The sequence below is a fragment of the Tachypleus tridentatus genome, chromosome 13 (assembly GCF_004210375.1).
Source record: "Tachypleus tridentatus isolate NWPU-2018 chromosome 13, ASM421037v1, whole genome shotgun sequence".
Classification (NCBI taxonomy): Eukaryota; Metazoa; Arthropoda; class Merostomata; order Xiphosura; family Limulidae; genus Tachypleus; species Tachypleus tridentatus.
In genome coordinates this window covers 189,735,466-189,761,445 of record NC_134837.1, presented here as the reverse complement: position 1 = coordinate 189,761,445, position 25,980 = coordinate 189,735,466, and the positions used below count along the sequence as shown (strand labels likewise).

Genomic DNA, 25,980 nt, shown 5'->3' with positions numbered 1-25,980 from the left:
AGAAATATAGTTCAGATTTTAACAGTTTGGTTTGTTTTGGATTTCGCCCAAAGTTACACAAGGGCTATCTGCGCTAGCCGTCCCTAATTTAGCAGTGTAAGACTAGAGGGAAGGCAGGTAGTCCTCACCACCCACCACCAACTCTTGGGCTACTATTTTACCAACGAATAACAGGATTTACCGTTACATTATTGTGCCTCCACGGTTGAAAGGGCGAACATGTTTGGTGGGACGGGGATTTGAACCCGCGACCCTCGGATTACAAGTCGAGCGCCTCAACCACCTGGCCATGCCGGGCGATTTTTAACAGATATCAGTCTTTAATGGGGTAATACTTTAAAATGTGCAATAATCATTTCATATTGTCAGTTATCTTTTTATCTTGGAATTTTATTTTACCAAAAACTTTTATAAACAGTAATGTAACTTTAGTTTTTGCTCACGATTTCTTGTAGGCGAATGAATATAAAAAGTAACAATTGTACGGATTATAGCTTAAGCCTAAAAATTCCGAGCAAAATGATTTTCACTTTCAGTTTTGTAGCGGCGTTTAAGATCTATTATCGGATGCTTAGTTTCGTATATTGGGTTGCTATTCTGTGTAATATTAAGGCTTAGTAAATAATTAACATGTTTATACATTTGAAAATGATTTTATTATCTGAGATTAATATTAAAAAAAAAACATATCTGTCTAAGTCAATGTTTATGCCTGAAGGTATTCATTCGGAAATAAATCCATTTTAAATGTAATCACCCAATCATGAAATCTCTAGATACATATACATAGTATACTTATACATAAGTTTCATGTTTTATAGATGCGATTTAAACACCTTTTTAATCCTAGAGAATCGGTGTTTGTAAAGTTATTATTATATGTTAATTTGTTTCACTGATTCTTCTGAAATACCTTCTTGCCATGCAAGCGTGGACACAAAGTCAAATCAACTAAGCTGACTGGACCAGTGAAAGGGAAACGTTTTAACCGCTCCGCCCGCCTAACATGCTTGTCAATCCTGTGACGTGGCAGGCACACTCAAGCACAGGAGAATGGTTCATTGGTCAACGAAATTGAAGTGTGGCGGTAATCGATGTATGGTTGCTATAGCAACGAGTTACAACTTGCACTCCCTGTCTTTCGGGGGCGGATTCATTGCTCTGACTCTTGGTAGTGTGGCTTGATGTGGTTTTCCTATTTAAGCAGAGAGAAGGCGTAGAGTGAGTGACACACGTGGCTTAGACGTTTGTGCTGCTAGGTGAAAACAGAAATGCAAATAACCATGCTGAATCATCTCGTCTTCTAACATCATCACCAGAAGACGTCTAGTAAACTGAGGTGTGTAAAATTTCAATTTCTCTTACTTTTGTAAAGGAATGCGACCTGACACGCTCCAAGCAAGCATAGAATTCAAGCCAAATGAATTAGTAGGTCATTTCGCAATTCTGGTTGGTTTGAGCGTTGATGAGGTGTAAGCAGAGGCACGCGCTCTGCGTCACCTAAGGCTGGAAGATTCCGCGTGCCAAGACATTGCGCGCTAAAGCACGAGCGATTTGGCGTCCATTTCACTTCACGGGCATTAATGCGCGTGCCGAAGCTCACAGAACCAAATAGCGAGTGAGCACGTTTGTTGAGGCGTATCGCTACGGGCCAGAAGATTGAATGTTCGCAACGCGCTTCAATTCGCCTGGATGAAGAGAGCCGTAAGCACAATTTCTGGGCCGACTTTAACGATTTTTTCCAAAACAACGATTCATTTACTCGATCATCTTACCTCACAAACCCATTTCCACTGAACTAGGTGAACAGTTGACGGACAAGAATTTCCTCTCCCTTCTTGCATAAAGATAAAGAAATTGAAACCACTAGTACATTGGGCATTTTACCCTCGAGAGACTGTTACGTATACAGACCGCGTTCTGGCAAACCATGAAGACGTAACCTTTTTTTATTCTTACAGGCGACTAACGTGTCTAAAGTAACTCATAAGCAGCGTATATATCAGAGATCTGTCGAAATCCGACTCCACTCGCTCAGTGAGAGCCAGATAAAAAGATACTTTTTTAGAAAAGCGTTGCATGACACCGGAAATTCTAACTGACGTAAGGAAGAGTCAAATTACTGCACCGACAAGGCGATTACAGTGCTTGACCCAGGTGTAGACATCTAGAAAACTGAACGAATTTGTAAGGCAAAAATAATAATACGCGTGCTGCGTTGTAGATTTGAGGGTCCAAGGTTCGCGTCCCGTTATCGAAACAATCGCGGTCTGCACTTTGAAGCCATGTCATATTCCACGGTTTAATTAGTGTGTATGCTAAGAGCTGACAGCGTTGTTGAGCAGCTACCTTCCAACCTAACCTCTAAGTTCCAAATTAGGGACAGTAGAAGCATTAAGTTCTAGTGTAGTTTGTGTAATGTCCGAAACATTTTTGTTTTGTTCAAGGAGTATTCAAGGTTCTTGAAACCGTACAAAGTTATTCAAGGTTTTTGAAACCGTACAAAGTTACTCTGACAGACGATACGTATGTTATATGGACTAAATTAATACTGCTTGATTATATAAGACTTGGGTTATATTATATGGTGTATTGTACATAATTTATGTAGAGCTGGTTCAGGTAAATATATATGCAAAAACGGCTCGTTTGGGTTGAAAAAATATTTTACTCTACAAATGGGTTTTCTCGTCATCACTAATGGTTCACGTAAACATTCAATACTCTTATGTCATATTATACAAAAAAGACTATTGTATATGCATGGAAACGGTACTATCAGAATTGGGCTGTTGTTAACCATTAATTACTTATGTGAGGATTCTCAGGACACAATGATTACTTAACAATGATGATTTACACACTTGTACTACATGAACAACACGAATAATGAATATATCTAACTTATAAACTTATTATTAGTTTCAAAATTAACTTTCTTGGTGAGTTTCTACATGGCGATAAGAAACACATTAAAAACAAAATTCGTATTAAAATCTTGAGTTGCAATTATTTTTGTTTTTGATATAAAAAATCGTTTGTTTGTTTTTCAAGATACCGATACCGTATATTTTTATAACGTTGTGGTATCGGTACTTTTCAACAATGGCGTTACCAAGACAATCACTTACATTCTTTGCAATATAGTATTCATAACTGCTTTAGTTTCTTTACGTTTTCAGAATCCCTTTTAGCTTTAGTCACATTATGATCATGAGAATCCGTGGGCCCGGCATGGACAGATGGTTAAGGCACTCGACTCATAATATGAGAGTCGCGGGTTTGAATCCTCGTCACACCAAACATACTCGCCCTTTCAGCCGTGGGGACGTTATAATTTGCGGGCAATCCCACTATTCGTTAGTAAAAGAGTAGCCCAAGAGTTGGCGGTGGGTGGTAATGACTAGCTGCATTTTCTCTAGTCTTACACTGCTAAATTAGGGACGGCTGGCGCTGATAGCCCTTGTGTAACTTTGTGCGAAATTCAAAACAAATCAAACCCAAACGTGTAGATTTTTAAAAATAACTTCCCACGGTACACATTATGGTTTTGTCTTTTTATCTAATCGCATCGCCACCTCTATTTCAAAGATGACAGACGAAATGTGGTCCTAGTTTCTTCACTTGTTTCTTTCTACAAATTTTAATTTCCATGAGGGCAGACTTCGCCGAGTAACAAATACACAATTAGTTATCAAAACGTTTATCCAGCGTCTCATATAACAGCTTGATTATATGTGGGAAGTTTGCCAATTCTATAAATCACTGGGCCTTAATCGTTTTTCGTAGTGAGGTCAAATGTTTGAGTATTTATATTTTCCTTTCCATAAAGCTCGCGTCCTGCCCGACACAAACCCGGCAGCGACTAACAACAACAAAAAACAGGTTAAAAACCTACGTAATAACAGAAATATGGCATTTGGAACAGAAACGTTTAAAATTAAATAAAATAATTTATTTACCACTTACGTGCCTATTCCCGTTTGTTCACCACCCTAACCACCAGGCCCTGCCAGATCGAAGGACGCGACAAACGTAAGTTGTTTCAATAAAACAAAAAAATGTGACGTATTTAAAAGTACCCATTTTAGAACTTACTGGAAAGTTGGAGGTATAATAAAAGTTGATTGTGAAATCGATAATGCATCATTACCTCAACGGATAAACGGCTGAAGGAGCGCTATAATGTGACGGTCAGATCCACTAACCATTGGTCAAGATTATTACATTTCGATAGATGGAGTTGACGGACTGTCTTCCCTTTTGTCCAGTGCTGCTAGATCAAGGACAGCTGGCGAGAGTAGCTTTGCGAGATATTTAACAAACAAATTGTCACCTCAATGTTTGAGAAACACTGTTATAAACGAATAGTCTAAAGCAACTATAAATAGAAAAATTCGCCACGGTTTTTAAGACTTCAAGTAACCAAAAAGTTAGAACACACTTTCAGAAATCTATTTAATGCTGTGAGCTTTGGATATATGGTTGAGACAAGTAAGATGTTGAATTACACCATAATTTAACAAAACTTTTACCCCAAATACAACGTTTTTCAGTTGTAAGAGCGATGTTCAGCATGCCTCATTTTCTAACATTCGGCTTTTTGTCAGATAAATCAGCTTGTAACATTCAGCTTGCTATCAGATAAATCAGCTTGTAACATTCAGCTTGCTATCAGATAAATCAGTTTGTAACATTCAGCTTCCTGTCTGATAAATATACGACAGACAAACTTTTGCCTTTATGTCTAAGCTTTGTTAAGCTATTACCACTGTGTAATATGTATATTACCATATTTATATAATCTGTTTCCATTTTCGTACTAAGACTCTGGTAAAGGAAGATTCCCTTAACAAAGTTTATAGCTTATGTATTATTGGTCAATTGAAAAGTTTGTGTTTTTATTTGGTTTCTTAAATAGAATGGGCCCGGCAAGCGGCGAAGTGTGTTAAGGCGTTCGACTCGTAATCTGAGGGTCGCGGGTTCGAATCCCGGTCGCGAGCATGTTTGGTAAAACAGTAGCCCAAGAGTTGGCGGCGGGTGGTGATGACTAGCTGCCTTCCCTCTAGTCTTACACTGCTAAATTAGGGACGGCTAGCGCATATAGCCCTCGAGTAGCTTTGCGCGAAATTCAAAAAACAAACTTGAATAGAAAGTCAGAGTATTCAGTAACAACAAAAAAGTTTGCAGTCTTTTAAACCTGTTGGACTAAGTAAAACGTTTAAACATTGTGTGTTTGTGTTCCGATTTCTCAGTTGAACGTTTCAGAGATATCTAATCCATTTTCAAATTCAACAAACTGAGAATTTTATCCAAGGTTGGACTTTTTTTTTTTGATCAAGATAAAGTTTCGTATCTGGAAAGAGTGAAAACACCAGAAGAGAAAGTTAAAGCATCCGTATATTTTACTATAGTTATGTTAGGTTTAGTAACGGGAACTCAATACTTTGTGCTATGTAAAACAGACATAGCCTATTCTTTATGACATTTATCAAGTTTCATAATAATTTTCGAGACACACATACATATGCTCACAAACTATAGTTATATTGAAGTTTTTAAAGGATTTACTGGTATTTTCAATGTTTCATCTACGAAGTTTAGAAAATTGACAGCTAAATAATTTTTCTTTGAAAAGTTCATGTTGAATGTTTGGTGACAATTAGGCTTAAGTCGAAGCAGTGATTTGTCATTCGTAACAGTGGCACCAAATAATGGTATCAAGATCTTTAATCTAATAATTAAGATTATAATCACAAACCTAAAGTTCCAGAACATGTAGGAAAGGAAACAGATTTCATATCTTCTCACACACCAAAACTGTGATGAAGTTATAATGTGTAAACCGAAGAAGATTGATTATTGGAACACAAAAATATACCATCTAAACAAGTAAAAGTGATTCTTGAATGACATATAATGGCTATGAAATAAAATTGTTAATTTCTTGTCGAATTTATTATAAACGATTGTCATAGTTTGATGACTTAACCGATTATTTGCTTTTTGTTTTTTTAATTTCGTGCAAAGCTACACGAGAACTATCTGTGCTAGTTGTCCCTAATTTAGCAGTGTAAGACTAGAGGGAAGGCACTTAGTCGTCACCACCCACCGCCAACTCTTGGGCTACTCTTTTTTACCAACGAATAGTGGGATTGATCGTTACATTATAACGCCCCACGGCTGAAAGAGGCGAGCATGTTTGGTGTGACGGGGATTCGAATAAGCGACCCTTTAATTGCGAATCGAGTGTCTTAACCTCCTGGCCATGCCAGGCCGACTTGATCGTACTGTTATCGAAAGTTTTCTTTCTGGCTATTAACCCAATTAACACTTCCATTAAAACTATAAAACAATCGTTGGCATTGCATAGCTATGAACTGAACAGTGTTGTTCAGTTACTTTGTTTTTGTTGTATGTTGGGTGCTTTTTTTTTTTCTATTATTCCAACTGAAGATACGTTCGAAGATTGCATGACGAGGTATTTTTCAGCATGACCAATTCTCATCAGCCCAAAAACAAATAATACGGGAAATAATTTATTTGTATATTTTTCAGTAAACATTCAGTTAAATGTACTTTTGTCCATGATAATCTAATATACACTTATACATTTCATTTTAACTGATATACACAAATATGAAATAACACTGAATAGAAAATGTTTGTCCTTTGGCGCACGACGTCCACTGTCGCGTTCCCTGAAGAGAGATAGAAGCTGCTTTGATTGTATTCTTTGACTTTTGTAACGAAGTGATGTAGACATCTGAACCTTTTTTTCTTTTATATACGCATTTCTAGTGCCGGAAATATCACTAAAAGTCTGTCACATCACAAGCGAAAAGTAAACATTGTCCGAGGGGGTCGTCTAACCTCTCGAGACTACCTCCCCACACCTTCCATGAGTCCCGACAGGGACTCATTCTTCAAATCTGTTTGCTCGTTATGTGTTCAAACTTGGGCTCGAGAACTGTCATCAGAGTAAGAAAGCAACTTGTAATGTAACGAGGTATTTGTGTAGTCGAACGTAACACTCTTGAACCTGCATTTACTTAACTTATAAAACCTAGAATTAATAGCCTTAAGCTGGTCCTGTTAAGAGTCTCACAGGAACACGAATTAACTGATCCGTGTGGTAATTTTTTTAGCCATTATGGTTAATGACTGGTTCTAAATTATTTTTTTTTTTTACGTCAACATTTGTAGAACCTGCCAAAAGTTGCAGCTAAGAATAATGTTAAAACTTAACTGGTAATAATTAGCATGTAATTAAAGTTAAAATCAGTTGCATCAAAGTTAGTTAGTTATCACGTGAAGCGAGTTGATGACAGGAAATGTGTACAGTGTTACTTAGAACACAAAAATACGTATTGTGGTCATCACGTAAAGAAGACAGTTATTAAAAAGCAGAGTTGAAGAGGGGTCAAAGACAGGGTAGCTTATAGCTTTCAAGGTGTACTCTAATACGTAAATAAGGTCGATGTCAGTTACTATTAAGGGTTCTTGACAATTATCAAAAATTTTAAGGCTTATAGAAATTTTACAGATATGTGGTGGGCATTTCAGATTACGGTATTCAGTCAAACATGGTTAAAGGAAGTTTTCACGTTGAGAGCGTGGGTAGATGGTGGGTGTGAATTATCATGTAAAGAGCATTTACGAAAATAACGTCTTAAAAAGATAAATGATGTAAGATATCAGGTAAAAGGTGTTAATGGGATGTATTAATACGCATTGTTCTGTATGATCTATGATATGTATATAATGGGTTGTTAAACCCATTCAGTGAAGCTGTTATCACGTAAAGGGCATTTACGAAAATAATTTCTTAAAGGGAATTGTTGTAATATATCACGTAGTGGGTGTCAATATTATGTTTCAATACTAGTTATTCTATATGATATATATATAATTAGCTGTTAAATGCCATTCTATAAAGCAGTTATTAAAAAATCCCTTTGCGTCATTATAAATCTAACCTTTTCTTAAAATATTAAATAAGTTTAATGTTATTTAAACGTAGGTTATAATAACCATTTTAATATTGAGTTCAAAGCTTTTTGTAGAAACAGATGGCGTTGGTATAATGTTGTTACCAACAGCATCTTCTTTATTGTATATCAATTCTATCATCAACACATACCATTTATATATAATATGGATGAGAGGTAAGTCAGACCTTAGCAACAAGCGGGTATAAAACAATCAATTTTATACCTGTCAAGGTGGGTTGTGTGTAAACGCGAAAAAAACTTCTCTTGTTAACGCCTCATTACATGAAAAGTTGCAAATCTGCTCTGATTCAGAACTTTAGTTCTCAATAGGCTTTCATGGTCAGAAATAAACGTTTAAGAAACAGAATCGTCAACCAACCATACAGGCTTGGCTCTGTACAGGGTGGCTTTGTTCAACTTTTACAGTTGCTTCTAGCTGCTTTCAATAAATAGCGGGCTCTACCACAAACACATGCTTGCTTTCAGAAAGGTTTTCATTCTTTAAATTATTTTTTTTCTCCTTCTCTGGTCCGACGGGGTAACAGGGGCGGAGACTCAGCGTGGTCAAGTATCAAAGGTCGAATCAAAACGTGATGTGGAATACCGCCTGTCTCTATTGTTATAGTCATGCCAACCGCTTTTGTCTAGAACCCATAATAAAGAGTTATTATCAAAGGTGTCAAATGCATATTGATAATGTGATATAATATATCGTTAATACCCTCTTCTGGTAACTCCCATGCAGTGACTAGTGAACTTTGATACTTCCATTAGTCTGTGACAGTCACTTCAAATGGATAATCCAATAACAATCTGGAAAAAAACAAATTCTCTGAAATAAAAGACATGGAAAATAACCTGAGTAATCAGTAACTGTTGTTAGTGTAATGAAGTTTGCTTCAGATACTGTTGTAATGAACTTCTTTATCAGAAATAAATACGATGAATCAGATAGGTATATATATACATACACACAGTCACGTCACGATCGGGTAATGAATACTGGGTCATTGTAAACGTTAAGGGCGAGGCATAACATTTGACTGTAATGTATTTCGTACGAACCTAGGTTAGAAGAAAAGAAATGGCACTAGGACATTATGTGCGTAAGTATAGAATTAGCATTGGAAACCATAAAACAATGCTAAATATGGAAGAATGGATCATGTTGGTTAAGCTGTACTATAAAAATGGTTACTTCATGTGTGTAGTGCACAACTGTTGCTGTCAGAAGACGGTATAAAAAAAACTCTTATCATCCACTTCTATCATTCTTGGTCATCACACTCAACACACCTCAACCTTACTGACCACTGACTCCTGGTATGGACGCTCTCTGAAGATTCGGATGTAGCTCAGTAGCCATTACTCGAGTGGAAGATGTTACATACTGCAACATCATTACTGGGATGGAAGCAACAACCACAAGTAATGGTGGTGACAATTAACAGTTACTCTCATGGTACCCCTTAATGCCATTTATTGAAACGAACTGAATTCTTTGTTGTTGTTTTCTGGCTTGTTTACTGTTTACCACAAATCTATCTGTGTTGTACTTGTCATGAGTATTAAACCCGGTTTTTAGCGATGATAGCATTTGAACGCCTAAACCACTATTATATCCTGATGATAACTAGTGAGGCCTAGATATATGGTTAGGGCGATCTACTAGAAATCTGCACAGTGCGCTTCCTTCATCACGGAGAATCGAATCCTGGATTTTACCATTGCAAGTCCAGATATCTACCGCTGATCCGACGATGAGATTCATCTGAGGAATATCTCCATGGTATACAGCTGCTACTATCACAGTGGTCTCCCGCTGGGACAGCTATAAGTTTCCGGATTTGCACGCTAAAATCAGGGACTCTATTCCCCTCGGTAGGCACAGCAGATAGTTCGATATGGCTTTGCTATAAGAAAAATACATACTAAAACATCACGGAATGTCAATATTATCTGGTTAACCAGAGGGCGTGCATTGTAGGTATATTAAAGGAGCTAATAATTAGGACTGGTATTGTCAAGTGGTTAGGGAGCTGAACTCCCAAATTGAGGATCGCGGGTTTCAGTCCCGATCCCATCAAACATGCGCGCCCTTTCAGCTCTAGGGTATTATAGTGTTACGATCAATCTCACTATTCGTTGGTAAAAGAGTAACCCAAGAGTTAGGGATGGGTGGTGATGACTAGCTGCCTTCCTTCTAGTCTTACATTGCTAAATTACGGACAGCTAGCGCAGATTGTCCCTGTGTGGATTTGCGCAAAATTCCAAAACAAACAAACAAACAAGCATCTACTTTTACCAATGATGAATTACACTAACTTCTTGATGTTCTAGTTGAAGAAATAAAATGATTTATTTATTGCTTTCCGTACATTTTAAAAACATGAAAATCTACTTCAATGCAACAAAGAGCCACCTTACGGTATCATATGTTATAGATCAGGAAAAACCGCCAATATTTTCGTAATTTTTTTCTACTTCTTTTCCACTCGAAGATATATAAAAAGAAATACTTAAAAAGGATTCATAACCCATCATCTATAATATGATCAATCTGTTTTGTATGAGAACAAAAATTGATTTTTCAATTTAAAAAAAAAACAGTTTTAAAAAAATTCAATGGAACTTCACGTTTCAAGTGTTAGACTGAGCAACTTTTCCGATAGTCTTGACCCCTAACAGTCATATAATGACCTTTTTTTACTGGTTTTAATTACAAAACTGTCAATAACAAGAAAAGTTTATAAGAAATCAATTGTAACAGAACGAGAGTTGGGAACGAGGCTATTTGAAACGCGTAAAATGTAAATGTTCGATAGTTGGACAAGGAAAAAAGGGAAGTTTTAAGTAAAAAGTTTCTTATATGATAAGAAGATATAACGTAGCTTTATATGTACTGTTTTGTATAACGTAGCTTTATATGTACTGTTTTGTATAACGTAGTTTTATATGTATTGTTTTGTATAACGTAGTTTTATATGTATTGTTTTGTATAACGTAGCTTTATATGTACTGTTTTGTATAACGTAGTTTTATATGTACTGTTTTGTATAACGTAGCTTTATATGTACTGTTTTGTATAACGTAGCTTTATATGTACTGTTTTGTATAACGTAGTTTTATATGTACTGTTTTGTATAACGTAGCTTTATATGTACTGTTTTGTATAACGTAGCTTTATATGTACTGTTTTGTATAACGTAGCTTTATATGTACTGTTTTGTATAACGTAGCTTTATATGTACTGTATGGTGTTCTTTTTGGTTTTGAATTTCATACAAAGCTACACGAGGGCTATCTGCGCTAGTGTAAGGCTAGAGAGAGCTCTTGGGCTACTTACTATTTTATCATGTTCGTCTCGTAAAGACAATAGCATGAAACAAATGTTGGAAGTTTAACTATTTTTTGTTTAAACACGTATGTAAGATCATTATTGTAGTTTGCTTAGAAATGGCACTTGCACTGGTTATAGGAACACAGTATTTTGCTGCTTAAATTATAATTTCAGTATCACAAGTTCTTAAGTTTAGGTTCGTTTGTTGTTTTTTTCTCAATTTTCATTTTCCATAGTACAATAACACCACTTAGTATCTATGTGAATATAACATTGTCCTTTGTAGGTTTATATTACACTGTCTAGCAATGTTTTATGACCACAATTCACTTTCGATTAACAGTTGTTTGTTTGTTGTTCTTTTTTAATTAAGCACAAAGCTACAGAATGGGCTATCTGTCCTCTGCCCACCACAGGTATCGAAACCCGGTTTTTAGTGTTGTAAGTCCGCAGACATACTGCTGAGCCACTGGGGGGCTAGATTACAGGAACATTTTAATTTGAAAAAAACAACAACTGGCAAACTTGTATTGCAGCATATAAACCCAGCTTTTACACGAGATAGAAAATACTACGTCAACATTACTAGAAATGTTGAATTCACAGTCGTTGTTTTTTTAATTATTTCACGAGCTGAAAACCTGCTATTGAGATTATTAAGAGTTGGAATAACATCCATGAAGTTTTGAAACTAAATGTATCACGTGCGGATGAATATTGTGGAAGGTTAAAAACAAAACAAAAAATAACGTTTGAAATTAAACTTCGGATAAATCACGAGAACCAGGTGAGGTCAAAGTTCTCTAATTAAATAAAATAATATTACTGGTGCAGATAACAGTTTTAGTTGCGAATGGTTGTAAGCTTCCCTTTCGCGTTTATCTTCTGAAGATTTACAAAATATATAAGGAAAGGTGTGCAATAAAAATGTTAAAATTTATATTTTACAAAGAAAAATGCTGTACATATTTTGAAAAATGGGTGTATTTGTACGAAAATGAATCATTATATAACTGTATATACATTATGTTAATTTGACATACATTTAATGAGGTGTGGCATAGAATTACATAGCACCCAATACCTCGAAGATCTTCTAACCTTGTCTACCCTGAACACCAGAGAATTCTGTCAACAAACGAATCCCACGGTTTAGTTGCACGTTTCGGTGTTCATCGTTTCACGTTCCCAGCTTGACACTGAGTCAGATCCCAACAAAAGCGTGTGACACGAAAGCTGCCAAGTTGTCTGGCTGTCGTCGCATGATCATGTTTCGTCTCTACATCCACGGATTGTCATTTAATACTCTGTAAACTTCACTGTTCTTTATTCACGTGTTTTCCGTGTTTAAATCCTGACTGAAAATGAGTTCGTTCACAGAACTTTGCGGTAAGAACACTCACCGAATTCTTTCGCTTCCATTCATATAACCGAAAAGTAGAACAACGCTGACTCGGTTGTCGCGATCGTAAGGGCTAATAAGAAACGTGAATACAGAACAACTGCTGTAATGGTATGAAGTAAAGAACCCGTAAAAATAACTGAAACTTTAAATCAGTGATTAAAATGGTCGTACGAGGAAGAAAACAGCAGGTCTTAAAATTGACTTTAATAGGACTTTTCTTACTGTAATTTGTTTATTTGTTTAAAGCAGGGCCACACTGAACTATATGCTGTGTCCACCGCAGGGGATCAAACCCCTGATTTAAGCGTTTCAAGCCCATAAACTGACCGCCATCCCACCAGGACAATTGACTGTTGAAACGTAACCCAATGAAATTTTGTTTAAGAAATTATGTCTGATTTATTCACGTCTTTGTGTTCTTATTTGCTATTAGTTGCATAAATGAATAAAATTAACGTCATTCTTTTAATATACGTCAATACTTTCACTTTTCTATACATATAAAACTTTACTGAAGTGCAACATGTTGTTCTCTTTGTTGTACAAAATACTGGGACCACATAAACGTTTAACGAAGTGGTTCTCAACCTTTTTCGTTCGCAAACGACTTGAATTTTTGTTTTATTTTAAATTTCCACTGACCACAATGGAATTTGTCCGTAATTGTCCAATCTTTTCCCAGACTAAACTGAAAGTACTTCACGGACCACAGAGTAAGAATAGTTGACTTGATGCATTAGAAACAATTTAAATTTTTAAATAAAAATTGACCAATTTATTGAAATTTAACCATTTCAAAATTGAATTATTTTAATAAAATAATAAAAGTTTCTTCGCCTAATGAATGACTTTCTATCGTTGAATTTTTGTACCTTTGAAACTAAGAACGTTTAAAAAATACAACAATGACGTCACGGGACTATTCAGGTGTATATTTTCTCTCATGTTGTAGTCTATACCAAAGTAAAACTTCATCGGGGGGAAATACAACTAGTATTTAGACAAATATTATATAAGACTTATATCACGTTAGGGATAATGTTTCTCACATAAATTTGACATTAAGTTACTGTTTTATTACACTACGAAAAAAATGTAACTTCCCAAGCGATCTAAAAGTAATCGATCTTCAATGTCTTTTAACGAAAAGTTTTACATTTATTCGAGAGATGTCGCTACAATCGTAAACACCCTCATTCCGGTAAAATATATATAAAAGTGTAGTGCAAGAGAAGAACAAATTTCTATCGCTAAAAGTCGTCTACTTTAGTTTATAATTTTAAATTAAGTATTCTGGCCGTATTTTTAACTCTTTACTCACTGAACGTTGCGATATGATCTAAATTATGGGTTTAATTATTAAATACAATAGTACGTTTATGGAATACGTCAGATTAAGATTAATCTTACCAGCAACTGTTTATTCTGTTTATAAACAACACAAGATGACAATTATATTAGTCATGGTGTACCTGCACTAACTCTAATACGTCTCATTATTAATATTTAACGTTAAAAGCTGACAAATAATACAGCAATATAACTATTAAAAACAGCCTTATGATTCTTTAACTTGCATTATGATATTCACCTTTCATTTAGCTATTACTATGTCTAGAAGATATGCTTAGCTCAGCGGAAGATACGTTGTTAATAATTCTCAGTCGTGATCAGATTATACAATCATGAAGTACAGAAATTAATATTAAGCATAGTGTAAAACAGATTTTAAAAATGATAACCTCATAGCGTACGTGAGGCAAAAAACTTGGAATGCAACATTTTGGGAAAATTCGGATTTAAAGAAATTGGTTTGAATTTCGCGCAAAGCTACACGAGGGCTATCTATGATAGCCGTCCATAATTTAGCAGTGTAAGACTAGCGGGAAGGCAGCTCGTCATCACCAATCACGGCCAACTCTTGGTCTACTCTTTTACTAACGAATAGTGGGATTGACTGTATTATTATAACGCCTTCACGGTTGAAAGGACGAGCATGTTTTGTATGACGGAAATTCGAATCCGTGACCCTCAGATTGCGAGTCGAATGCCTAAACCACCTGGCTATGCTGGGCCTAAAGAAGGTGCGAACGAGAGACAACTTCACTGGTCAATGGTTTTCCTATTTTCTTTTTTTTTTAACTTTTGCAGTCCAGCTTTAATCTTCCGTGAAAAGAAATGTACGTTCTAAAACTGGGTTGTATTAGATCACTGGGACATTTAGATCTTCAGCGTTCAGTGAATAAACTTACACGTGATAATTCGGATTTTCTTTGACAATAATTCAAGTGGATTTGGTTGTGAAAAACAACAACAACAAGACAACAGTTGGTAAATATTTTCTTAACGGTACTTGAAGCTCGTTATGAGCAATATGTAAGCGAGCTTTGTCTAACAGTGAGAGTAGAGCTGCGGGACTGAAAAGGTAGGCCAAAATTATCTTTAGAGGTTTACTCCTGCGTGAAATAGAAAACCGAGCAGTACAGCGATTTGGAAAGGCTTAACTTCGACCAGCAATATCACTCCCAGGGTGCGGCTCTTTTTTTTTTTTTTTTTTTTGTTCTTCCTAAACCCAGAGTTTAGAAGTTGTCAACAAGGCCTTCCACTATGCCGAACCTTTGTAGAGTTCTATTTAAATCTGCATGTAACAGATGGTCACATATCTCAAAAAGACCGTCGGTGTCGATGCTAGCCGGGCAGACTCTCCGCACGAGAGTACAAGAACGTGCAAAAAGAAAGTCCTTGGCGCGGGGGCCGTGAGAACCGCGACGAAAGCCTTGAAGCATGCGGTATTCTGTTGCCCGAATCATATCCCGCACGCGCACGTGCTTTTCGCTGGAGGGCATGAGAGTCTTACCAACTGAAGCGGTGTTCGTTTGAAACAGGTGGAAATCGTTGTTTGGGGTTTGACATACTATAAAATGATCTGTTAAAGCGAATTGTATTTTTATCAAATATTCATGGATGAGAAACATCAAAAACACTTTAATTTCAAAAATCAGGGGTAATAAAACTTATTGAACTAAAATGTATTCAAGCGCGTTCTTTATCTTGTCAACATTCGTTACAGTTAGTATATACAGTAAACACATTTGTTATGGAGTATTTGTATACATTTACAAAAAGAATACAAAGAACGATTTTCCTTCTTTGTTTTCTTTCTTTGTATTACGGTCCCACGGATCATGCTTACATCACTCAGTTGAAAAAGAAAGTTGTATATTCATACATAACACATTTAACAATTATTTTTATATTCCAATTATTATGAGTAACGTGAATTTTTTATTCTACATGTATCGTAAAATCAGGTAAAAAAAAGAATAAGACAGAACTGAATTCTTTGTAAACTTGGAAACGGTAGAACACTTTAGTTGTTGTAGATTTTCAAACGTATAAATTAGTTGAATATTTAAAGGTAAGCACGTGGTGGCAAAGTCAAATAAATACGCATAAGAAGGACCTATTTGAAAATTATAAGGAATGGTTGAATACAGAACAATGGAGTGAAATTAAAAACCTTTTGAAGAAGAAATCGGAACAACAGTGTCACGGGGATCACGCAACCTTTATCTTTTGACCCGTAGCGAAATGCCTCTTGGACTTGGGAATAGAATCTCGGAAATAATTAATATGTGAAAGTATCTGCTACAGTTTTGAAGCAATGGTCATTATTAACATTTTAAATAAACTTTCCCAATCATCAGTTCTCCCCCAATTAAAAACCCAAATTTGTTCTGTCGCCTGCGCAAGTGATTGCATAGATTACCGTGTGGGACTAAAATGCAATAAGTGTAGTCGTATTGTGCAATATGACATATGCATAGATGTGCAATTAGATGGGTTGCCTGTCAGTGACGTTGTCAAATCTTTAGAAGTTTCCGAATGTAAACGAAGCAAGGATTTTGTTATTACCGAAAATCTGCATACTTCTTGTATCAAACTGTAGTTGTCATCCATCGGTAGTAACGGGTCTTTAGTATAGGGCAGTAATAGTGTGAGACATTTATTTCCATATGCTAAATATTGGTCTACCATTTCTATACCTTCCAATAAACCAGCGCATTTACCATATAATGTTTTTGTTTTATTTCAACTACTTTATTAACAAACAAAGAGCACACAAAAGTTACTCCAAAATATATACTGACTGTTCACGTTCAAGGACGTTTGTTTTGTATGTTTGAATTTCGTGTAAAGCTACACGAGGGCTTCTGCGTTAGCCGTCCCTAATTTAGCAGTGTGAAACCAGAGGGAAGGCAGCCAATCATCACCACCCACTGCCAACTCTTGGGCTACTCTTTTATCAGCGTATAGTGGGATTGACAGTAACATTATAACGCCTTCCCGGCTGAAAGGGCGGGGATTTGAACCCGCGTCCCTCATATTACAAGTCGAACGCCTTAACCCGCCTGACCATGCCGGACCATACCAAAGAAGTCCTACCAACATCAACTAAATAGATTGCGGTTCGGCCAGGTAGTTAAGGCGCTCGACTTGTGATCCGAGGGTCGCGGGCTCGAATCCTCGTCACACCAAACATGCTCGCTCCTTCAGCCATGGAGACATTATAACCTGTCGGTCAATCCCACTATTCGTTAGTAAAAGAGTAGCCCAAGAGTTGGCGGTGGATGGTGATGACTAGCTGCCTTCCTTCTAGTCTTATACTGCTAAATTAGTGCAAGGGCGAACATGTTTGGTCCGAAAGGGATTTGAACCCGTGACCCTCAGATTACGAATCGAGTGCCCTAACCACATGGCCGGGCCGGGCCAACTAGGTTCGAATCCGTGATATATTTCTGCTCATGAGACTCTGAGTGTATTACAGGAAAAACAGTCAGTCCCTTAACGTAGATGTTGCCTTCTCTTTGTTCTGTAGTTCAAACTGTGGAAGGTGACAGACAGTCTTAGCTTTTCGTAAACGCACATACAATCTCCTCTGGCCCTTGACACCAATCAGGTATAGATGTAGTAGTATTTATATCAATTTTTCTGTTGCACATCCTTACGACGGTGTTCAGGTAGACTAGTGGATTTTTCCATTAGTAAACTACTTGTCAATTGGATTAATGTTTAGACTTTAGCCTAACTATTCAGTAACGTTAATGACACCAACCTTTATCCCCCTTTCTTTGTAAAGCAAGTCAGTGTGTGTGTGTGTTTCTGAATCGTTTGTGTTGCGAGCATTCAAAGCGAGGATCAGTTAGACGTTGTCTATTGCACGACAAATCAGCATGCTATAAAGCTTTATTTACATTGTAACTCTGTCAATTATAATAACATATCCTGTTCACTTGCTCCATCGCTGTTAAAGATCTATCATAAATTTCCATGTTTTCGTCATACACTTTTACTGATCTCTTGATGTTTTTATCTCCTACAGTTTCGTAAAAGTTTAGTATTTATTTGTTGTTGTTTATTCATCATTCTAAGTCATGTATTCACATCCTTACTTATGAAAGCCTCAATTCACAAGAAGTCTTATGGGGGAAGAGAGAGTTTCAGTCTATGGGGTTTTAACATTTAGAGAGGTAAAGATAGATTGCCTATGCCTTACATTTTTGTCCATTCGCCTGACAAAACGAACATTTTGTTTACTAAAGTGAGTAATAATTCATTTATTTTATTGCTTTCAACAGTCTAAACTGTTATAATAAGTAATAACTGAAAGTAACCATGAAACACGTGGACTCAAGCTTCAGTACCAATACTAGAAACTCTAAGTAGCGGTGATTCTAGGAACACTTCCTTGCATATATAATCAGTATTAACAACACTAGAAAATCAGTAGTAACGGACTTCTCTGCGAGTACAGTACTGAGTACAAGTGTTAGAACAAGAGAATAGTTTGTCATTCTTTCCATTTTATGGACTAATTCTTCCATGTTGTTACAGAATGTAAATTTCAACACTATGGTAATGTTTCACTGATCTCTGATGATAAATGAATGAGCCAGGATGAGAATACTTATCATTCTTTAGTTTCTGTATACATGTACCAAGGTCTTGTTACAAGGGTTTGTTTGAATGAACATACGGATCAAATTTAGGGTCTAAAATAACTGTCATGGTACCTCATGCAGTATCTTAACTCTATGTATAGCATATGGTTTCGATGTATGCAAGAAAAAAATCTATTTATTAATATTTCACAAATAAACCTTTATAAAAACAGTGTGTAACACTATATATTAATTATGTTGTCAGGTCACAGCCCAAACACGTGTAAAATTATCAATATAGAAGAGTTCACACAAAGCTTTACGTGATGCTGGTTGGTCTCTGACAAACTGTTGCAGACTTGAAATGCAATCCAAACAGTGTCAAACTTAGATCGTAACACCGAGACAGGTAAATATAAAAGTAAGAGGCAGAACACCTAAACTCAATGATACTGATGTCAAGTATCTTTGTTTATGTAGCTTTTGGACAGAAGGAAGACAGCCACTGATCTCAACCATGAGATAAACAACATGTACCACATGATAGAAAAGTGTCCAGATCTACAGTATCAAGAAGACTGAACTATAATGAAGTATTTGATTGTGCAGCAGTTTTAAAACATTTACTTTGATCTCCAAATATTGTCAAGAAACTGAACTTGCTGAAAAGTACAAAAGTTGTGCTGTTGGTGATTGTAAAAGAGTGTTTTAAATGGACGAATCCAAGTTTGAAATATTTGGTTCAAAGTGTAGGTTTTACATCCGGCGGAAGAAAGGTGAAAGATACTTACCTCAATGTATAACACCTACCATAAAGCATGATGGAGGCTGTGTGATGGTTTGAGGTGTTTCTCTGCTGAGGTGTTTGAAGATATTTGAAAAACAGATGGAATACTGGGGCAGCGCAAGTACCATCAGATACTGATCCATCATAATATACCCAGTGGTTTATGTATTATTGGTAAAGAATTGTACTAACAAGAATGTAATAACACCACACATTCACCCAACCTATTCACAAGTTACTTTGGTAAGAAAAAAAATTGCTGAAATCATTCAACTGATTCAACAAAAATTGAGCATTTTTTGATAGATCAAAAACTTGACAAATCAAAGAAAGATACTTTATGGGAATATATGAGAGATATTTAGAGTAAAATCCCGAAGGACGCTTTGATTATATACGTTACTACAATGTCTGAAAGACTGTCTATAGTTATTAAAACAAAAAAGGGAACAAAATATATCAACTCAGTCACTTTTACTGAGTGTCAGTTGTACTAAATGAAAAAGTTAAAAGCTTTATGTTCCACGTGTGATTTACCTTCACTGTTTTCTGAAAGTAACCTGAACATAACTTTTGACTTTGTTCTAACATTTTCAAACGGTAATATATACTAAGCAGTATCAATACAAGAGAGTTAGTTTAAAGGAAAACTTCCATACATAAACAGTCAGCAGTAAAAAAACAGGATAATTAGTAGCTTTCTTAAAAGAGATGCTTCCCTACGTTTACAGCCAACATTTAACAATTGTAAAAATACGTAATGATGTTTAAAGTAAACCTTCCCTTCATGTAGTTGACAGTAACAATATTAAAAAACCCAGTAGGATGTTCAAAGAAATGCTTTTCTTAAGACATAGTTAGCGGTAACAATTACTAAAAAATCAGTAGTGACGTATAAAGGGATACTTACCTGAGGATATAGTTAGCGGTAACAATACTAGAAAATCAGTAGTGACGTATAGAGGAATACTTACCTGAGAATATAGTTAGCGGTAACAATACTAGAAAATCAGTAGTGACGTATAAAGGAATACTTACCTGAGAATATAGTTAGCGGTAACCATACTAGAAAATCAGTAGCAATATTCCAATTTTTTTCTGACAATATATTCAGCACCAAGGATACTACATAATCAGTGGCGGCGGTGTTTAAAGGAAAGCTTCCCTACATACATTGTTAACCTTAACAATACTATAAATTCAGAAGTAATATTCGAAAGAAAATTTCCTTCCACGTACACAAAGCAGATGCAATGCTAGAAAATATGTAGCAATGCTTAAAGCAAAACTTCCCTAGAGATATAGTCTGTAGTAAAATACTAGAAAATATGTAGCAATGCTTAAAGCAAAACTTCCCTAGAGATATAGTTTGTAGTAAAATACTAGAAAATATGTTGCAATGTTTAAAGTAAAACTTCCCTAAAGATACAGTCTGTAGTAAAATACTAGAAAATATGTGGCAATGTTTAAAGTAAATCTTCCCTAGAGATATAGTCTGCAGTAAAATACTAGAAAATATGTGGCAATGTTTAAAGTAAAACTTCCCTAGAGATATAGTCTGTAGTAAAATACTAGAAAATATGTGGCAATGTTTAAAGTAAAACTTCCCTAGAGATATAGTCTGTAGTAAAATACAAGAAAATATGTGACAATGTTTAAAGTAAAACTTCCCTAAAGATATAGTCTGTAGTAAAATACTAGAAAATATGTTGTAATGTTTAAAGTAAAACTTTCATGCATATACAGTATATATACACAGTCAGTAATGAGAACACTAGAGTGGCCCGGCATGGCCAGGAGGTTAACGTGGCCGACTTGCAAGCTTAGGGTCGCGAGTTCGAATCCCCGTCACACTAAACATGCTCGTTCTTTCAGCCGTGGGGGCGTTATAATGTTACGACCAATCCCACTACTCGTTGTTAAAAAAGTAGTCCTAGAGTTGTCGGTGGGTGGTGATGACTAGCTGCCTTCCCTCTAGTCTTACACTGCTAAATTAGGGACAGCTAGCACAGATAGCCCTCGAGTAGCTTTGCGCGAAATTAAAAACAAACAATCCACGCTCGTGCTCCATGATGCTAATATGAAAATTAAATATCAGGGCACACAAAGAAAATAACAGGGTAATTACAAACGTACAAAGTTTGGTTCACGTATACACGAAACGAACAAAAATTACTCGAAAAACACGGAAAGTGAGAGGATAGTATGAAAATTCAAGGAATCGGGAGATTTGACATTTGACCTTAGGTGTGTAATTGTAACCTTTGTACATACCCAGACACTGATCCTTTGGTTCATTCTTGTAAAGATTTACAAACTCTTCGCCATGTTTACAAATAAAGTGTTAAATTATTTTGGCTCTAATTATTGATTACTTTCTTACAACCGTCTTCAGGTTATATTTCTGATTTATATTTCTACACTTATTATACATTTCTGTCTTATATCCGGGGATTTTTTAATACGTTTTAATTTGAAGTTCGTGGAATGATTGTAGCTAGTTTTACCAGTGTAGGTTTTTACTGGCCAGGCGGTTAGGGCGCTCGACTCGTAATCCGAGTGTCGCGGGTTTTAATCCCCGTCATACCTCATATGCTCGCCCCTAAAGCCGTGAGGGCGTTATGAAGTTACAGTCAATCCCACTATTTTTGTTAGTATAGGAGTAGACCAAGAGTTCGCGGTTAGTGATGATAAAAGTTGCCTTCCCTCTAGTCGTACCCTGCTAAATTAGGGACAGCTAGTGAAGATATCCTCCGTGTAGCTTTCCGAGAAATTAAAAAGAAAACACGATAAGCTATCTATTATGTAACCATATTGGGTATCGAAACCCAATTTTCAGCTTTATAATTTCCCAAATATACCGATGAGCCACCAGGGGGAGAGGGAACAGATGTTTTTAATATATTATCTTTGAAATGATCTGGAAACCATCTGTGGTATCAAATTTAAAACAAAGAAAAAATAGTTGTCTTTATAAAATATCATTTTAGTTGAGTTTGTAAATTATTATAACTAAAAATATTGTAAATTTATCAATTTTATACTTTAGAATTACAGCTCTAAACACAATAAAATAACATAAATTATTGTTCTAGAGCACGACGTATAATTTAAGAAAGCGAGTTTCCAGAAGAACATGGTCCAACTGGTGGCCATCTTTAGCAGATCGAATAGAATGAGTGTGGTCTGTTTTGAACTTTGCACAAAGATACGTAGCAGTTATCTGTATTAGCCGTCCCTAATTTAGCTAGATAAAAGACAGCTAACCATCACCATCACCACCATCTCTTGAGCTACTATTTCACCAACTAATAATGGGAGTGATCATTACTTATAACGCCCTCATGGCTAACGGGTCGAGAATGTGTGGCGAGTCGGGGATTAAAACCCGCTTCCTTCAGAGTTTGAGCCAGGTGATATAACCACTTGGCCATGGAGGATCTAATTAGTAACTCCTTTGATAGGATTTGATATAATTTTTGGTTTACCGTATAAATTATATTTGATCTGATTGAAATTAGGATTTGTTATTAATTTTGACGTTAATTTTAGTTTTATAACTAGGTTTATCTCCCTGTGATCCGTTCCGCGCTCGTACAGAGGCAAGTCTACGGATTTACAACGCTAAAATAAGGGGTTCGATCCCAATCAGTGGACTCAGCAGATAGCCTGTTGTGGCTTTGCTATAAGAAAACACAATATACACACCATGATCGTTTTCCTGCTGTACCTTAAAGGCGTGTTAACATCATTGAAAACGCTTGTGCTTTATTCTACACTCGAAGCAAAAGTATCCATGAATATACAACATCTAAGAATAAACAATTACAGATTTTTGCCCACACCATTAAATTGCCGTATAATGGTGTCAATAAGAACATTGTCTATTATCCCAGTGGTCAGCTATCATTTTGACCAAAAGAACCGAAGGACTTGGTTCCTATGATGAAGAACGGAAGTTCTTTGTCATGTATACCGTACCTTAAAAGTTTCCAAAAACCAGGCATTCCCACACTAGGCCCATTTATTGAGGAGAAAACCAGCCAGCCGTTATCATCGTAACAGACAAAAATCCGTTGCTGAGACCAGGACTATTCCAGTCTGCTTAAAGCTGCTCGGTTGAGCGAAATAATTACTTCGTTATAAGACACACCGAAACTCCTCTCTTCTGATAAAAGTTTCCGTGTTTTTGAGCTCACCCGATTATTCTTCCAAACCCTGCAGTCTATCATAAAGCCCACCCGGTTTCACTTGCTTCCTTTTATCTGTGCGTATTTGAAATTGACAGATCTAATGACAAAATACTACGATAAACAGAAGACAACTAAAAAGTGTCAGTGTTGGAGACCAACAACTGTACACAGTTTTAGTGCCTTTGGATAAACGTAGCAAACATTTATTTTATTTTCTCGAGAACATATTAAATATTAGAAAGAACTGATTGCAGATTGGTCTAGCTGGCGAAACGTTGTGAATATAAAAATATTTTTATAAAACTTTATTAATTAATAATTTCTACCACTTCTACTCTTTTGTTGTCGTAACAATGAGTACATTGTTGGATTTATAGTTACAATTGTATCTTTAATTTGCTGTACTAACTGCACATGTATAAATTCCTAAAACAGGATGAAACACCAACTTAAACTTATGCAAATGGATATTATAAGCCACACAACTTATAAAAGAAATTAAACGTTAGTTAGGTTTTTAAAACACCCAAAAACCCACATCAAACGTTCTAAAATACAGTATTTACGGTATTTGTACGAGCTGTAACAACAAACATGCAGTGTCAGTTTAAATACATCACGGTGAAATGTTCTGAGTGTAGTTCCTAGAACGAAATAAATAACGAAAGTCTGAAAAATTGTTGTTTCTGTGAATATAAAACATAATATCCCACCTTTTTAAATTGAAAACTGATTCTAATTCAGATCACACACACACATACATCACCAGTCTAGACGTGCTGCCATCTCTTGAAGAGAACACTTATTATAATTTGTTTTTCTGATAATATAAGCCTACGAATTTAAACTTCGTAAAAGTTGTTTGGGTTTTCAAAGAGGAATTTTCACAGGATTTTACCCAAGTTTCGAAAGAAATATTCATTTTTTTCTACCACTGATACATTTTACAATTAGGGAAGAAGAAATAAAAAAACGCTTCCTTTAATCAAATTATTATTTCGTTTACCACAATAAACATTTTTTTATTACTAAGTTTGTTATATTTCAGTTTTAGGAATAAGTGTTTTCTTATATCAGAGCCACATCGGGTTATTTGCTGAGTTCATCGATGGGAATCGAACCCCTAATTTTAGCGTTGCAAATCCGTAGATTTGAGTTTTAGAATGATCGATAAAACTTTCGCGTCGCGATTAATTTATTGCTAATAGTTGTCAACATTTTAAGCGTAACAAAATGTGACCCGATTTACAAGAAAATGATTCACTTTTGTAAAGTTACATTTGACGTTTTGTGAAAAATCTGGGCATGATTTTTGGATCCGGTGTACAGGAATTACTGTAGAACACGTAAAACATTCCAGACAATAAAACCTTCCCAGGCCTGTGTAACAGCTACACGTATGTTCTATACGAACAAGATATAAATAAAAATAGTTTTAATAAATGTCAGCTTCTTCATTCAATACATAAACAGATGAAGTATGTTCAAATTTTGTTTGTTTTTCAAAATAGACGTTTATGAATATTAACACATTTATGAACTGAAAGTAAGTTTTAATTATCAATTTATTTTTTATTTTTTTACACTCAGGCACATACTACTCTTTGTGAAACAATAAAATTTGTATTAAGTTTCATAGCTTGGAATTTCATCTGACACGGAAACCATACAAATACATTTTGTGAATCAAACCTTACAAATAATTATTGGAATTTTCTTTCACATAACTTTTGTTTACCTAAGCATATAACAGCAACTAAATAGAGGTAATCATTATTACTGAATACCTACATTATTTCCTGTTCTACATCCACCCTCCCCCCGTACATCAGCGGTAAATATGAGGGGATATAAGATTAAAAATTGAGTTTTAATACACGCGATATGCACAGCATAAACATCCCATTGTGTAGCTTTGCGCTTAGCAATAAATAAAATTTCTTATTTAATGATTTATTACATTTAACTGACACTTTAATACACGTTTACACTTGTTTCGTATAACCGATTGTAACTGAGAACGTAAATAAATGTTAATAAAACAAACTGATATCAGTATATTATTATTTTGAAATGCACAGGTTTAACAGCAATAATCAGATAATTTTGTTTTGACTGAAAAGGCGAGCATGTTCCGTAAAGGATTTCCAACCCGCAGAGAAAGAGTTAAGTGCGCTGTTAGCGGACCATGCTTGTTCCTAAACATATAAACAAAGAACAGATATGTTTATCGCGTCATGGCTGTCCTCTGAACGTCTAATAGCTACCATCACTGACATCAACAGTCCATCACTGACATCAACAGTTGTCCTGCTCTTC

The 25,980-nt window shown here is 35.7% G+C and overlaps 1 protein-coding gene across 3 annotated transcripts in view; it reads left to right on the top strand.

Moving 5' to 3' along the window:
- LOC143238086 (paired box protein Pax-6-like) overlaps positions 1 to 25,980 on the top strand; it is a 125,571-nt gene that overhangs the window by 17,847 nt on the left and 81,744 nt on the right. Inside the window, exon 1 of one of the 3 annotated variants that reach the window (XM_076478025.1) lies at positions 1,191 to 1,339. The exons of 1 other annotated variant lie outside the window; for it this stretch is intronic. The gene's annotated coding sequence lies outside the window, so the exon portion shown is untranslated. Of the gene's footprint in view, positions 1 to 1,190; positions 1,340 to 25,980 lie in introns of those variants that run through there. One more of the 3 variants, XM_076478030.1, reaches the window with a different exon arrangement.